This window comes from Lissotriton helveticus, chromosome 4_1 (assembly GCF_964261635.1).
Source record: "Lissotriton helveticus chromosome 4_1, aLisHel1.1, whole genome shotgun sequence".
In the NCBI taxonomy this organism is placed as follows: Eukaryota; Metazoa; Chordata; class Amphibia; order Caudata; family Salamandridae; genus Lissotriton; species Lissotriton helveticus.
This window is the reverse complement of record NC_136063.1, coordinates 300,789,967-300,804,600: the sequence shown is the minus strand read 5'-3', so window position 1 is coordinate 300,804,600 and position 14,634 is coordinate 300,789,967.

Below are 14,634 nucleotides of genomic sequence, written 5' to 3'. Positions count from 1 at the left end.
AGGGCTCGTCCAGGGCTCCCTCTTGGAATAGTGTCCTTTCCTGGATACCAATGCGCATGCGCGGCCGCCCGCGCATGCGCATTTTTCAGGAGAAATGCGCATGCGCGGGCGGCCGCGCATGCGCATTGGTATCCAGGATGACGCAATTCCAAGAGGGAGCCCCGGACGAGCCCCAGACACGGTAAGTGCTTTAAAATTGTTTTTATTAAGGCTAGTTGCTTAAATAATGTATGTAGGGGAGAGCGGGAGGGAGGTGCGTAGTGGGGCTATGCGGAGTGCGGGAGTGGGCGTAGCTTCTCGCCCACTCCGCGTAGCTCCGCGGAGCCCCACTACGCCCACTACGCCCAGGGTTAGTAATCAAAAAAAATAGGGTGTTTTAGCTCGCTGAACTTCTTGGGCCTAGGCACTCCCCATATGTTGGCTGGCCGGCCAAAGACAATTTCATAAGGGCTAAGTTTCACTCGCGAATGCACAGTCATTCTGGTGGATAGGAGTGCTAAGGGTAGAGCATCAGGCCATTTAAGACCTGTGCTCACTTGGATTTTGGCCAATTTAAGTTTAAGCGTGCCATTGTAACATTCTACTAATCCAGCTGATTGGGGGTGATTTGCAGCGTGGAACTTCTGCCTAATGCCTAGCCCTTCACACACTCTTTTCATCACACGGCCCACAAATTCACTTCCGTTATCAGACCAGACCATTCTAGGCATTCCAAACCTGGGGAAGTACTCTTTCACAAGGGCTTTTGCTGTGGACAAGGCAGTATTGTCTTTCAGGGGATATGCTTCTACCCATCTTGAGAAAGCGCAAACAACAACTAGCACGTATTTTAAGTTGTTGCACCTCTTCATGTGTATGAAATCTAGCTGCAAAACCTTGAACGGATACGTAGGAGGTGCAAAATGACCAGCTGGAGTTGGGGTTCCCCTACCAGGATTGTGCTTCAGACATACCATGCAATTCTTGACAACATTCTCTGCACACTTGGGAATCCCTGAATTCTTCCACACTGGGGCCAACAACTCGCAAATCCCTTTCACGCTGATATGAGCCATTCCATGAGCCATTGTAACCACTGCAAGCACATATGCATCGGGTAGCAACCATCTCTGATGCTCTGTCAATTCAATCCAACAACCATTTGCATCCATTCTACCTGTACTCTCTCTCCACGTGCTCAACTCTTTCTCTGTGGCCTCAGCTTGGATGGACTCCACACTCTCTATCGTGTCCTCACATATTCCAACATCACCAGTCTATCTTTCAGGGCCTGCAACATACATTCGGCTCATCACATTCTTTGCCGTTTCTTTAGCGATCTCGTCAGCAAATGCATTCCCACGACCAACATCATCAGTCACCTTCTTGTGAGCACTACATTTCACAATTGCTATTTGCAGAGGCAAGGTCAGTGATTCAAGGAGCTCATTCACCAACTGACCATGCTGAATCTTAGCTCCATGTGAAGTCAGGAACCCACGTTCTCTCCACAATCGTCCAAAACTGTGAGCCACTCCAAACGCGTACTGGCTGTCGGTGTAGACAGTCACTTTCATTCCTTTCGACAATACACACGCTCTCGTGAGTGCAACTAATTCTGCAGCTTGAGCTGAACCATGTGGTACTCGTGCAGTTTCAACAACTGTGTGCAAAGTCGTGACAGCATATGCTGCAGTCACGTTACCATTTGGGAGCTTGAAGCATGAACCATCCACCCATAATGTACCATCACATTCAGCAAGAGGACTGTCAAATAAATCTACTCTCCCTTTTGTTTCTTCCTCTGTTGCGAGAAAACAATCGTGCTGTTCTAAAGCATCCGATTCCTCTGCAATTGGTAACAACGTAGCTAGATTCAAGGTACTGCACCTTTTTATGTGCACATGACTCGCTAACAGTGTCAATTCGTAACTGGACAGTCGAGCACTAGTTAAGTGCTGTGTCTTGGTTCTATTTAACAATGTGTCTACTGCATGTGGGACCATCACGATTAGCGTATTATTCATTACTAGACCAGCAGACTGTCGAATAGAAACAGCTGCTGCTGCTGTGGCTCTTAAACAACTTGGCAATGCTTTAGCTACCAAATCCAAAGTTGACGAAAAATAGGCGCATGGGCGCTGCCTACCTCCAAATAACTGAGTCAACACAGACAATGGACAGCCCTCCTTCTCGTGGACGTACAATGTGAAAGGCTTACTGTAGTTGGGGGTACCTAACACAGGAGCCGAACATAATGCTGTGCGTAATTCAAGAAAACTTTTCTGACACTCTTCAGACCAAGGAATGGGATTGGGTGTATTTTTACATGTTAATGCCACCAAGGGTTTGGCCAGTAACGAAAAATTTGGAATCCACTGTCTACAGTACGATTTAATGCCCAAGAAAGCACGCACTTCTCTCTGTGTTCTTGGCACATTCAATTTCGCTATTGCCTGAATTCTTTCTGGGGTCAGTTTCCTTCCCTCCTTCGATAAGAGGTGACCTAGGTGGGTCACTTCTTGTCGGCAATATTGCAGTTTGGAAAGTGACACCTTGTGATGCAGATCACACAGATGACGCAATAATGTCAACGTGGCCTTTTTACAAATTTCCTTAGTATCTGCAGCAATGAGCAAATCGTCCACATATTGTACAAGAGTAGCTCCTTTTGGTAAAACAATCGTATCAAGCTGTGTTTTCAGAGCTTGGCTGTATATTGATGGACTTTCACAGTAGCCCTGAGGAGCGCGTTTAAAGCGGAAGCTTCGACCTCCTAAACTGAAGGAAAAGATATCCCTGCTATCCTCAGCAATCGGATACTGAAGAAAGCATTCTTCAGGTCAATCACCGAAAACCAAGAGGCAGAGGCTGGAATCATAGTCAATAATGTGGTAATGTCGGGTACAACTGGAAATTGTGGCACAACAATTTTATTCACTTCTCTAAGGTCAATCACGAATCTGTACACAGGTGGCTTAGAAGGGTCAGTTTGTTTTAAGACAGGCAGAACAGGACTATTGCAAACATTTCCTCGTGTTTCTTCAATCACATCCTTTTTAATCAATTCGTAAACGATAGCTAGTAAAGCTTTTTTACCCTCACTAGAAATTTTGTATTGGGGAATTCGTGGCATTTTAACGTTGGCTTTCAATGTTACAACATATGGTGGAATTTCTAAAAGACCTACATCATTTGGACCAGTGGCCCAAAGAATATCTGGGAGAAACGACAATTCTGCAGGAATTGCATCTCTCGACAAATACATGGGAGAAACCACTTTCTTACCTAAAGTAAGTTGTACTCCTGAAGGAGAACAGTACAGAGTCGCATACAATCTTTTTAACAAATCCAATCCTAGCAAGTTTTCACCACAACCTGTTGTCAGAATGAGGGATGCTTCTAATTCACAAGGACCAACAGAAAGAGTCAAAGGGTCAGAAATCGGATTCCTAACTGGGGCACCAGAAAAACCTACAGAAACGTTCATTTCGCCAGACAAAGGTGCGCCAGGGAGTTTGGAGTGCATAATAGAACTCTTTGTAGCACCAGTATCCAACAGAAAAGGTTCTGACACACCTGATGTAATCACCTCAACGTATGGTCCACTCTGATCTACTGGAACTGAAACAACTCCCTCTCTTTGCCTTTGGCTGTCCTAGCAATCATTATTCTCCAAATACTCATCTTCTGTATAGTAATCATCAACGTAGTATTGAGCTGTTCTGTCTGATACTTTATTTTGCTGATCAAACCTGTTCATAGAGTTTTGTGGTGGAAGGGGACGTGCGTTCTGAGGGGCGTTTCCACGCCCTCTACCTCTAGGTGCTTGCTGACTGCCACGACCTCTAACACCAGAAACTCCATTTGCACGTTGTAATAGAATAGGACAATTATACTTGAAATGACCCTCTTGTCTGCAATATGAACACTGGTTGGGGCCTACAGGTACACGTGGTTGAGTATACTCGACTCTTTGCCAGTTTCTCTGATATTGTTGAGGCTGCTGAAAAGTATTTTCGTAGTGATTCTGGCTACCATTATTCTGATTACCACCACCACGTGGCGGATAGGCTTGCTGTAGCAAAACCTTTGTTTTTAGTTCTTTAGTTTTCTTTTCTACTCTATCTTTCTCGTCTTTATCTCGATTTTCGTAATACTGTGCTGTAGCTAATATCTGTGCCGAAGACGAGACTGCCCAAGAACTTTCCGAGTCCTTTAACTTTTTACACAATTCTGGAAGCAGATTGTGCACGAATTTATCGACGAACAATCTCTGACCACCTTCTGTGGTCATATCTTGACCGCTGTGGTCTACAAATGTTTCTTCAAATCTGGTGAAGAAATCTGAAACAGTTTCTTCTTTCTTTTGCTTGCATGCAGATAACTTATCCCAATTTACACGTATTGCAGGCATTATTGTTTTCATATAATCAATTATTTTACCAGGCAGTTCTGCTATCAAAGGTTCAGGCTTAGCGCCACCTACTTGTAGGGCATCTGTCGCAGTAATGTTAGCCCATGAGTCACCTAATTCCTGATCATGATCTGTATGACGAATTTTTCCCCATAAAGGCTGTGGAACAACGTTCCCAAATAGCATATCGATATCGGCTAAATTCATTATACATGACCCAGCAGTTTGTGACAACTCTTTGTAATACCCTGCAGGATTTTTACACGGATCAGGTAACGTTTGTTTAAGTGCTAAAACTTCAGCTCGCTTCCATGGGACATGTACCCATACACGCTGAAAGTGTGGCAGGATAGGTGGGACAGCAGTCGTGTCACCCTCTCTCCATTGTGGGGGAACTTCTCTCATAGGGTATTGTCGCGCCTTTTTCCTACTAGATGTACTAGATTCAGATGGTGACCCAGAACTGCTTCCCTTACTCCGATATGATAACAACATTTCAACTGCTTTTTCCACATCTGGACCTACAATCATACCCTCTCCGAACTTAAACCGTACACGACACATCTCTTGCGGGATGTATTCCAGATCATTGTCTTCTAAATCCTCGCAAAGAAAAACACACATCTGTTCGAAAACATATCTCTGTGTCGCTGCTTCCCATTGATGAAAAACTTCCATGACAGACTGTACATCATATTTTACAGTGTCCAGGACTCATTTCCGTGCTAAACTATTCAGTGAATCTCTCTCTTGATAATCAGGCAGTCGACTTCGCAACTGTCTTCTTCCTATGTTAGGGGTCGTAGTAGGCGACCCGAAAAGAGGTAAAAGAAGGTTAGTAACAGTGCTGGCCATTTTCTGCCGAATGGAAGGTGAAACTGAAGGAAGAACGGATGGAAAAACGGGGTGAGATAAGGCAGGGGCAGAGATAGCAGTAGAGGTATCAGGGGAAAAAGAAGGAGCACTAGGCAAAATCGTAGAGGGAGCATTAGGAGAAGTAAAAGGTACATTAGGCGAAATCGTAGAAAACACAGGTGAAGCAAGTGTGGTTGGTGGGCCTGGAGCGGGCTGCACCATAGGGACAGGAGTCAGCTGGGGAACAGCTGGAGAGTGCTGTGGAAGAACAGGAGGCGTAGTTTGCGCAACTAAAGGTTGCGGGGGTGCCGTGGCATTTTGCGCATAGGGGGGTGGCGAATTTAGTAAATGCGACATTAATGGGTCTTTCTCACGCTCTTTTGCTGCCTTTTGCTGAAGAGACGGCAAAAATGGATAACATTTATCTATTGCCATTTTACGTTGCCTATGCAACTGCTCACTCATCTGCTCTTCTTCATTATCTTTAAACTGTATAGCAGCTTGCATTACTGAGAGTCCCTCTTCTCTCTTATTTTTCTTAGCTAATCTGATTTCTTTTTGTTTGGCTTCTTTACGCCATAAGCGGAAAGAGTCAAACATCGCCGGACGGGCTTTCTTTTAAAAGAGTTTAACTTCAAGGTTGTCTAAGATTTCGGAATCAAAACTACCATATTGGGGCCATTTTAGAACACCATCTTTCCTGGTGTATTTAATCCATACTTCGTTGTAGGTGATGGGGCCTACCCCATGTTTCACATATAGCTCGTAAATTGGAGTTCCAACTGGAGGAACCGGACATGAGTCCTCCAATCGGGAGTCCCTATTATTATAACCAAGACAAAACAAATTTCCAAGTCTAAGACTAGGCATCTTCGCTCTCTAGTCTAGTTCCAAACTTCAAAGGATTATCGATTACGATATTTCTCGTGAATACACGAGTCCTTCGGTTTTGGTGCTTGCAAGTACCAACACAAAACTTTTTATCCCAAGGATACCAAAACTAAGATCAACTAAGGACTGGGAGACGCTCCACTTATACTTAACAGAGATGTCGATGACGTCACCAGAAGACTCGTCTTAGTGTTTCGCTCTACCAAACTTCAAGGGTCCAAATCAGGGCGATAGCCAGGGCAGCAGTCCTTGTAGCCGTCGGGAAGCGGGGAACCTCGCAGCAAAGACCTTCGGACCACGTCGACATGCAGGCGTCGATGAGGTGGTTGGCCGTCCTCCGGAATTTTCACACGAAGCTCCTCACGATCCTCTGGCTGACTGGTACCACTGGAATCGCCCCAAACGTTGGGCGCCAGCTGAGGTACTGGGTTTTTCAGAACCGGCACAGACACCGGTAACCCAGTGGTGTCAGGGTACACCCAGAGACCTCGGGTTCTTCCTGATCCAGACCACAGAAACTCAGAGTCTTCTAGGTGAAGTCAAAGATTAGTTTATTGGCTGCAACCAAGGTAACAAGTGTCCTAGAAGTACAACGCGGGGAAGTATGTTCTCAGGAGACTGCTCCAATTTACAAAGTCAGGCTTCTCTTCTTATACACAATTTTAAGCTTCAGGCAAAACATTCTTGGTTGTAAAGTAAATCGTTAACATATTTAAAATACAAAGAGAAAGCAGAGTCATGATGACATGTCCATATTTCACTTCGTGCTGCCTACAACAAATCACCTGGCATGGCCCAACATTTCATCAGATATCGGTGGACCCCCAATAAGACAGGCACCTCCCCATCATAAAGTAAGTGAAGCAAAAGAGTAGAGACAGATGTGAGCAAGATACGGCAGGTGTGCGCGCTGGAATGGTTTTATGGCTGGTTGAGCCTAGATGCTATCTTGCTCGGCCACTGGGAGGGGAACTGACCTAACGAGTTCGGCCTGGGGCAATGGTTCCAACTTGCATAGGTCATGGAAAAGTCGATTAAGGAGTATGTGTCCTTGTGGAATTGAATTCAACTGGATTAAGGCCTATGTAAAGGGCAACTCACAAAATGGCTGCCATACACGAAATGGAAGCCGAGGGTTCTGAACGAGAGTGACGATTTCAAAGTGAAATAGTCACTTGAATATGCTGAAAATACCTGTACAGGACGTACTCGTCATTCTCGGTCTTTTGGTACTAAATTCGTCAATTTACGATGAAGTTTTATTCTCGAGTGCAGACACATTACACAAGTCCAGAATGTTCAGTACTACAAGAGGTGCTGCTTCCTTTTGAGGTGTTTACACAGGAAGTCAGCAAAGAGGACAGTACCATGGGCTAAGCAATCCTGTTGCTCCTTATGCCACAGGAACAGCTCAAGGAGGTGTCTGAAATGTACACAGGTGTGGAGGAAAAGAAAGTTGTGTATGAGTTGGTGGAGAGCTTTATCATTTGCTTATTTGATAATGCAAGGGTGCAAAGAGGCATTATGTCATCCAAACATAACATCTGTGCCACAATTCTTGATCTGCCGTACAAACCATTACTGTCCACTTTAATTTCCGTTTTCAGACGGGAATGTTTCTAACTGAAAAACATAAATTGCTGAGCAAACCCGTGAGCTAAAAAAAGAACAGCCAGTAATTAAAGACCCACTTCTCCAGGGCACAAGTTCTGCTTCAGAGCCTGTGGGCAGTGCTGTTGGCTCACAGCAGCCAAAATCATCAATAAGAACTCCAGCAACAACAGGAACAGGAGCATCAGCCCCACAATCTGCATATGATTGGTGTCTACTGGCAGGGCTTAAGTCCAGTGCAGAGGCAAACGCAAAAGAGGTCGAGCAAGGTAGAGCACAAATGACTATTGAGTGGATGGTCCAGCCTATCTGGATGATCCAACAGAGGTCTATCTTGATCAAAACCCATTGATGGTTTGATATGGGAAGGGGTGCCAAAGCAAATGCTCAGCAGGCTGGCATAAAGCATCTGGTTGGCCCGGTAGCCAGTGTTTCCGCTGAGCGTGTGTTCAGTACTTCTGGTGCAGTTGTCACAGTGAGCAGGACCAATCTCTCACTCCAAAACATCGAGAGATTAACCATGATCAAAATGAATCAGCACTTTATACCACCAAATTACTCCATCCCTGAAGTACGACAGGAGGTAAATGAGGGTGATTGCTCAGACTCAGCTCATAGAAGTAGGGCATTAGCTGGCCTACTTCTGGGTGAACCACTTGAGTTTGAGAATAAACTCTACTTCCCTGACTACTAGGCCTGGCCCACCAATCATAGAACATTCTCTCTCTATAGCCGAATTGCTTTGATGACAACAAAAAAAGGTATAGCTAGGGGAACAATATTTTATTTTATTTGTTTGTGTCTGACTGACTAATGCAGCCCCACCATTCTAGACACATTTTATTGCTGGATTGGCGCTGCACCAGTGTGCAGTGAAGAAGCCCCACCGCATCCCTCAAGGACATTGGAGATAAAGATGGGTGCCTGCCTCCATCCTGTTTCTATCTATACTTACCTTGTTTATTCCTCTAGCTGGACTGCTCCACATTATTTGGTTTAAAAGACTGGCAAATGTCTGTTTTGTGAAACAATGGACCGGCAATGTACCTCAATGACCACGCTTGAATTAGAAGAACAGGTAAATGGCATGCATTGCACACTTTGTGAGTGTGTTGAGATGATTCATGTCGTGGTAGGCAGTGACACTGGGTGTTTGATTAACTGTAACTATTAAGCTTGATTGTGTTTGTGATGATTTATAATGTTGGTGGCCTAACTGTGGGTGATCATTTTTTTCCTGAAGGTGATTTTTTCCTTCTCCTTTGACACTTAGTGAGATTTGTTCAACTGGTTCACTCCACACTGCTTTGTTTTCTGCTTCACACACCTCAAAAACTAGACCAGTCCCTTTAGCTAACAAACACATATCTAGTCCACACATAAAATGACTCATTATTTCTCTTGTTGTGCATAAACAGCATTGTACTAAAGATCGGTCTATCGCATTTGAGCCAGGACTCAGTTGGTGCGGAGTTGGAAACCCTGCTCGTAGCCAGGAGGATGATGGAAGAACTCAGGGCATGACTACTTCAACAACTGCCACCAGAAGTGGGAAGTTACCAAATTCACTAAAACAAATCAATTTGGTGACGACTTTAAAGTTGCCTACACAACTCTGTGGAGTAGTGGTGAGAGAGATGCTTTATTTTAATTGTTTGGAAAAAGCAATGTTGCTGGGTGTGTGTGCTATCTGCTCAAATTTGAAACTATGTGGTGGTTGGGTGGGGGCCTGTTGTATGTAACTGTAGACAGGCATGTGGTCATGATCATCACATTATGTACATGCTGTTAGGCTACATATTATTATTATGATTTATGTTGATGAATTGACGATCATGACAGTTGCAAGTTTGATCAGCCCGATACAAGCGGCCACTTGTGTGTGATTGTTTGTCATTGTAAAATTGCTCTTACCTAACTGATCATACATCAGTAATAAAATGAATGATTGCAAAAAGGACTGTTCTTCTTTTCTCTTCAGCTGAATCTGAGTCTTCTTGGTTCACTCCTTATGAAGTTTACCTTCTGTCCTTCTCCTTGATTCTACAAAATCATTTTTGTTTTCCAATCCGCAGGCCTTCTCTTCTCCTGTGCCAAATGAGAAAAGCACCATAACACTCACGCTTACCTTACCGGACCGCATTAGCCAGGCACCCAAGATTGACAGACAGTCAAAGAAGAATGCAGATGCAAATCCCAATTTGGCAACACAGTATAATTTTTTCTTTCAATAATCCTTTTTTAGAACTGTGTGTGTTGTTCACTTCACTCCTACATAATTTATCATTTATTTGCAATTTTTCAAAGCTATGTGACAGGACATTTAGATATAATTCAACTTGGGAGGGGCATAGACCTAGCCCTTAATGGAGGGGTCCTTTGATCTTCAACATTGAAGGGGCTGAAAAGTTTGCCTAACTTCGCCTTCTCCACCAGAGGGGTGGCGTTGGCAAAGATGGGCACACTTCCAGCCTTTCTAAGTTTTCCCTCCCAAAGTGGGGGGTGTAAACCAGGGGCTGCCATCTGCTAATAGAAGCAGAGGCTCTAGGACACTTTACAAGCCTTTGAACCTTTCCTCTTTGAGCACTGGCCCATCCCTGGGGATGTGTGACACCTCTGCACAAGATGTGCATTGCTTCTGGTCACAGAGAGTAGGGGCTCTCTAAACAGGGGTCCATAAACATGTCTGGTGGTGGCTAGCTGCCCAGAGCAAGTCAGAGACCACACCAGGATTGGTAGGTTTTCAGGAGGCACCTCTGAGGTACCCTCTGAGTACATATTTTAATAAATCTCACACTGGCATCAGAGTGGAGTTATTACTAGGAGCTGTTTAGTACCAAACGCTCTTGGGTTCAGTGAAGCCATTAGGGTGCTGTGAAACCCAAGTAGTCAAATTCCCAGCCCACAAGCTCCTTATGGCTTCCCTGGCACTTACAATATAAAGGAATAGAGCCCAAAACTGTAGGGGCATATCTGCTCATGCATACACACCTGAGATATAGTGCACCCAGCCTTAGGGCTGGTAAGACTGGTTAAAGGGATGATCTACCGATGTCTTGGGCAGTGCTAGTTATCATGGCACACAGACAGGAGCATACCAGCTGCAGGGGCAGTGGCATGGTCCTAGTGAGGGGTCCCAGGGGACCCTCTTCAACCTCCAGGCCCCAGAAACACACGGTGAAACTTACCAGGGACTTAGAGGGAGGCAGAAGTACCAATGGTGGACATGCTTTTAGGGAAGGAACACTGGTACTGGGAACTTGGACAGCAGGGGCCCAGTACTCTACAGTCAAAGTTGCATCAAAAGTCAGGCAAAAAAGTGGGTGGTAATGCAACTGAACCCCATTTTCTCACAACTGTGAATGGTCCCCGTCTTCTCTTCCTGACTCCTGGAAGCACAGAAGAGCACAGACTTCCAGACTCCCCTAAGCCAATCACGACACTGCTGTCACCAGCATGACAAATGCAAAAAGAACAGTTGATGGACAGATGCAGAACAATGTCATACATTCACCCCAGTACAGAGATCTGGGCCTCCATCCATCGTTTTTTTGCTCACCATGCCATTCCAGTTTGGACTCAGCCATATGCAAATCAGTCTTGTCCCTGTACCCAATGGGAAGAGTCTAACCCGAACTGCCAGGGCAGGTCCTCCCTGCACTGGAAACAAGCATCCTAGGACCGGTTTCGGGTTTTCAGCCCTCATCAGCCAGGATAGCTTGACTCGAGTGGCATGGAGTGCACGGGACCCACGTCTGGGCATACAAATGCAAAAAAAACAATTGATGGACACCAGCATGACAGCAGCATCTTGATTGGTCTGATTACTCTGTTTAGCCACTCATGCAGTGCCTGGGAGCCTGGGACAGTTCTCCACCATGTGGCCCAACACAGTGAGATGGAGAAATGCTACATGTGCATGTCCGTTTGGCCAGCCCAAGACGGCCGGCTAAACTGTCATGCACACTTATGGTGCATCAACCACTCCTCCTCCCTGTGAGCCCAGTCTAATCCACCCCTCCCTAACCTGGACCCATAGACCATACTAAAAATAAAAGAATAATAACGTTGTGTTATTATCATTTTATTTGTCCTTTTTTTCACTGCTCAGAGAGCAGTGGGGCGACGCTCATTCACCTTAGCAGAGAAGCCGCCGCTGCCTACTTCCCATATCTGTACTGAGCATGAAACTTACACACATATATATGTCTTACTAAAGCAGCACTTGTCACAGCTTGGAAATAACGATGCCTTATTTTTCAACAGAATACATGTGGCTAGGCCTTAACAGTATTCTGCAGGCTCTGGCAAAAATATATATATTTCCTTACATGCACCAAAAGTTGTTGTTGCACCTAACCGTGTGGGCCCTTCACTACCATGCAGCCTTTGCTTTCTGTCCTGTCTGGAAATCTCTTTGTCCTCTATTTAATCAGGTAATTCCTTGTCTAATTTCCATTATATAACCGTGGAGCACTATATGAGTGAGAAATGTGCCAGATCAACCAAAGCTGCCCTGTTGTCACAAGGCCTGCATCACATTAGAAACTTTAATCTCCATGAAACCACCATCATCTCATGAGCTGCACTGGAGAATGAGGCTGCTCCAGCTTGTAGTGGAAGTAATTCACCTCATGTGGTTAGCTGGGGTAACAGAACTGAAGCACCCTGAGTAGCCTACAAACATATATGGAAATAAATGATTTATTTGGTATAATGTTTAGCACCACACATTTTCTTGTTCTAAGTAAGCACTGTAAAAAACTGGTATTACGATAAATGGAAAAAGGATTAAAGGTTTACATAAAAATTGTTTTTACTTGAAATTACTAAAATTGAAGAGTGACTTTTTTGATTTAAGTTTGTTCATTCACAACTTCTGCTTGTGTTCCGACTTCCTAGAACAAATGTATTGCTGAAGTGTTGCACAAAGGTTAGTCTTGTTAAAAAAATTTAAACAAAAATGCTCCTCTGTGACATCATATTATTTTTTTTAAAAGTGTGCAGAACATGCAACCATGCAATCTAACGAGGCTGTTTGAGAAGCTATGACCAAGATTGACAAAAACTTTGGTGCCTGTAATATGCGCCCGAAAAAAGTAGAAATGCTGAATATTAAAATGTTTCCAAACGAAAGTTTAATCACTGGGAAATCCGCCAGTTTCACATAATTGTATGCAAAAGCGAATGTAGTAATGGCTTTACAAAGTAGGTATTTCTAAGGGAACAGTCATCGCAAACATTAGCTAAGGCTGTAACTGTATGGAGCTACACAAATATCCCCAAAGATTGCTGAAACGTTAGATCTGAAAAATGTTAAAAGAAGTCTGAGAACTGTGTGGGAAAATGTCCTAAACATCTACCTATTGTGAGGGGGTTTAAGTGAAGTATTTATATTACATGGAAAAAAGATCTTTTAGGCGGAGCAGCAAAGATGATATGAAAAATGAGCACATGCATATATTCATCATACTTATTCTTGCTGTTTGTGTATGCCTTAAGAAATCCAGAGGAGCAACTATAGTGAGTAAGGAAATCTAGTGCTCCTGTGCATAGTACTGGGAATTTCCAGAAATGTGGGAATACACAAATATCAAAGGCGTAAATGTTTACCATGCTTAGATATCTACACTTTCTCATTGGACTCTTCTCTAAGACTAAGGAAAGCTTTGCGTGTATGTAATCTCAGAACAAACCTACCAAGCTGCTTCAAGCTGTGCAGTCTGATTGACTGTAACGACGATGTGAAGCATATAGCGGTTTGTTTCCCTACTTTTCAACCCTTTTCTGAACGCTTTCATTTGATCCAGTGTGGAACATACAGGGCATACCTGTCCTCTGATCCACGGTGATTTGAAATGAAGGCAAGAGTCATCACAAGGCTGTGTGTCTGTGGTTTCCTGCTGCTGGACTGCCATAAATATGGCAACATCTTCTCATATTTGCAATCATCAGTGAACCAGCATGCAGACATTCTTACAGCTACAGGTCAGCCACTGACCTCATCCTGATATGAACTAACTTGTTTTCATATATCTTTCCTGAAACCGGAAGGTGTTATTGCAGAAAGGTATTTCAGCAAGAGCTTAGTAATGCAATTATTTTACATGCACTCCAAGCATAACCAGGTTCTTACAGGTGGAAATCCAGCAAGAAATATTTTGTGTAGTTAGTTGTACAGAAAAACAATTACGGTTGTATTTATATGACAAATTGTAACTTTGCCTAAGCGAGTTGGAAGCATTGCTGACAGCTATAGATTGATAGAAAAAGTAATTGTAGGTGACGTTGCTTGGAAAGATGCATTGCATTAAATGCTGGTTGATAATGATTTTTTACGTCTAGCTACATACATCTTTAGCTGTTTGGTAGAGCTCAAGTCAACATAAAGAACACTAGGCAGAGAGGGGATTGGGGTCTGTCTTGATTTGTTTTGGTGTGCCCCCATGCCATTGATGGGGTACCTTCACATTTTGATTCTATACACTGCAATTTTGCGAATGTTTATATTTTTCTTACTATATGTTACATTCGGGATGAGAACACACATTCTCTGGAATGCAACTTACCACTGCGTCCTCGCACACAAAAGCTGACTTCAGATGCTTGTTTTTCCATTAGGTGCTGGGCAGGATCACTTCCCGGAGAGGTTCCCTGGGAGACGCAGCACCATCCTATCACTGTTGGAGAATCCCCTAATATGAGATGGTTGCCACCTTAATGTGATGATTTGTTTGACATCCTACTAAGGTGATTCCGAGTTCACCAGTTGAACAACACTCGTCCACAAATAAGTGCAATATGAGCACAAAAGGGGAGTCCTTTTGGTTCACTGGGTGAGCCATTTGCAAGTTTAGAGAACATTCATGCTTCTTTGCTTT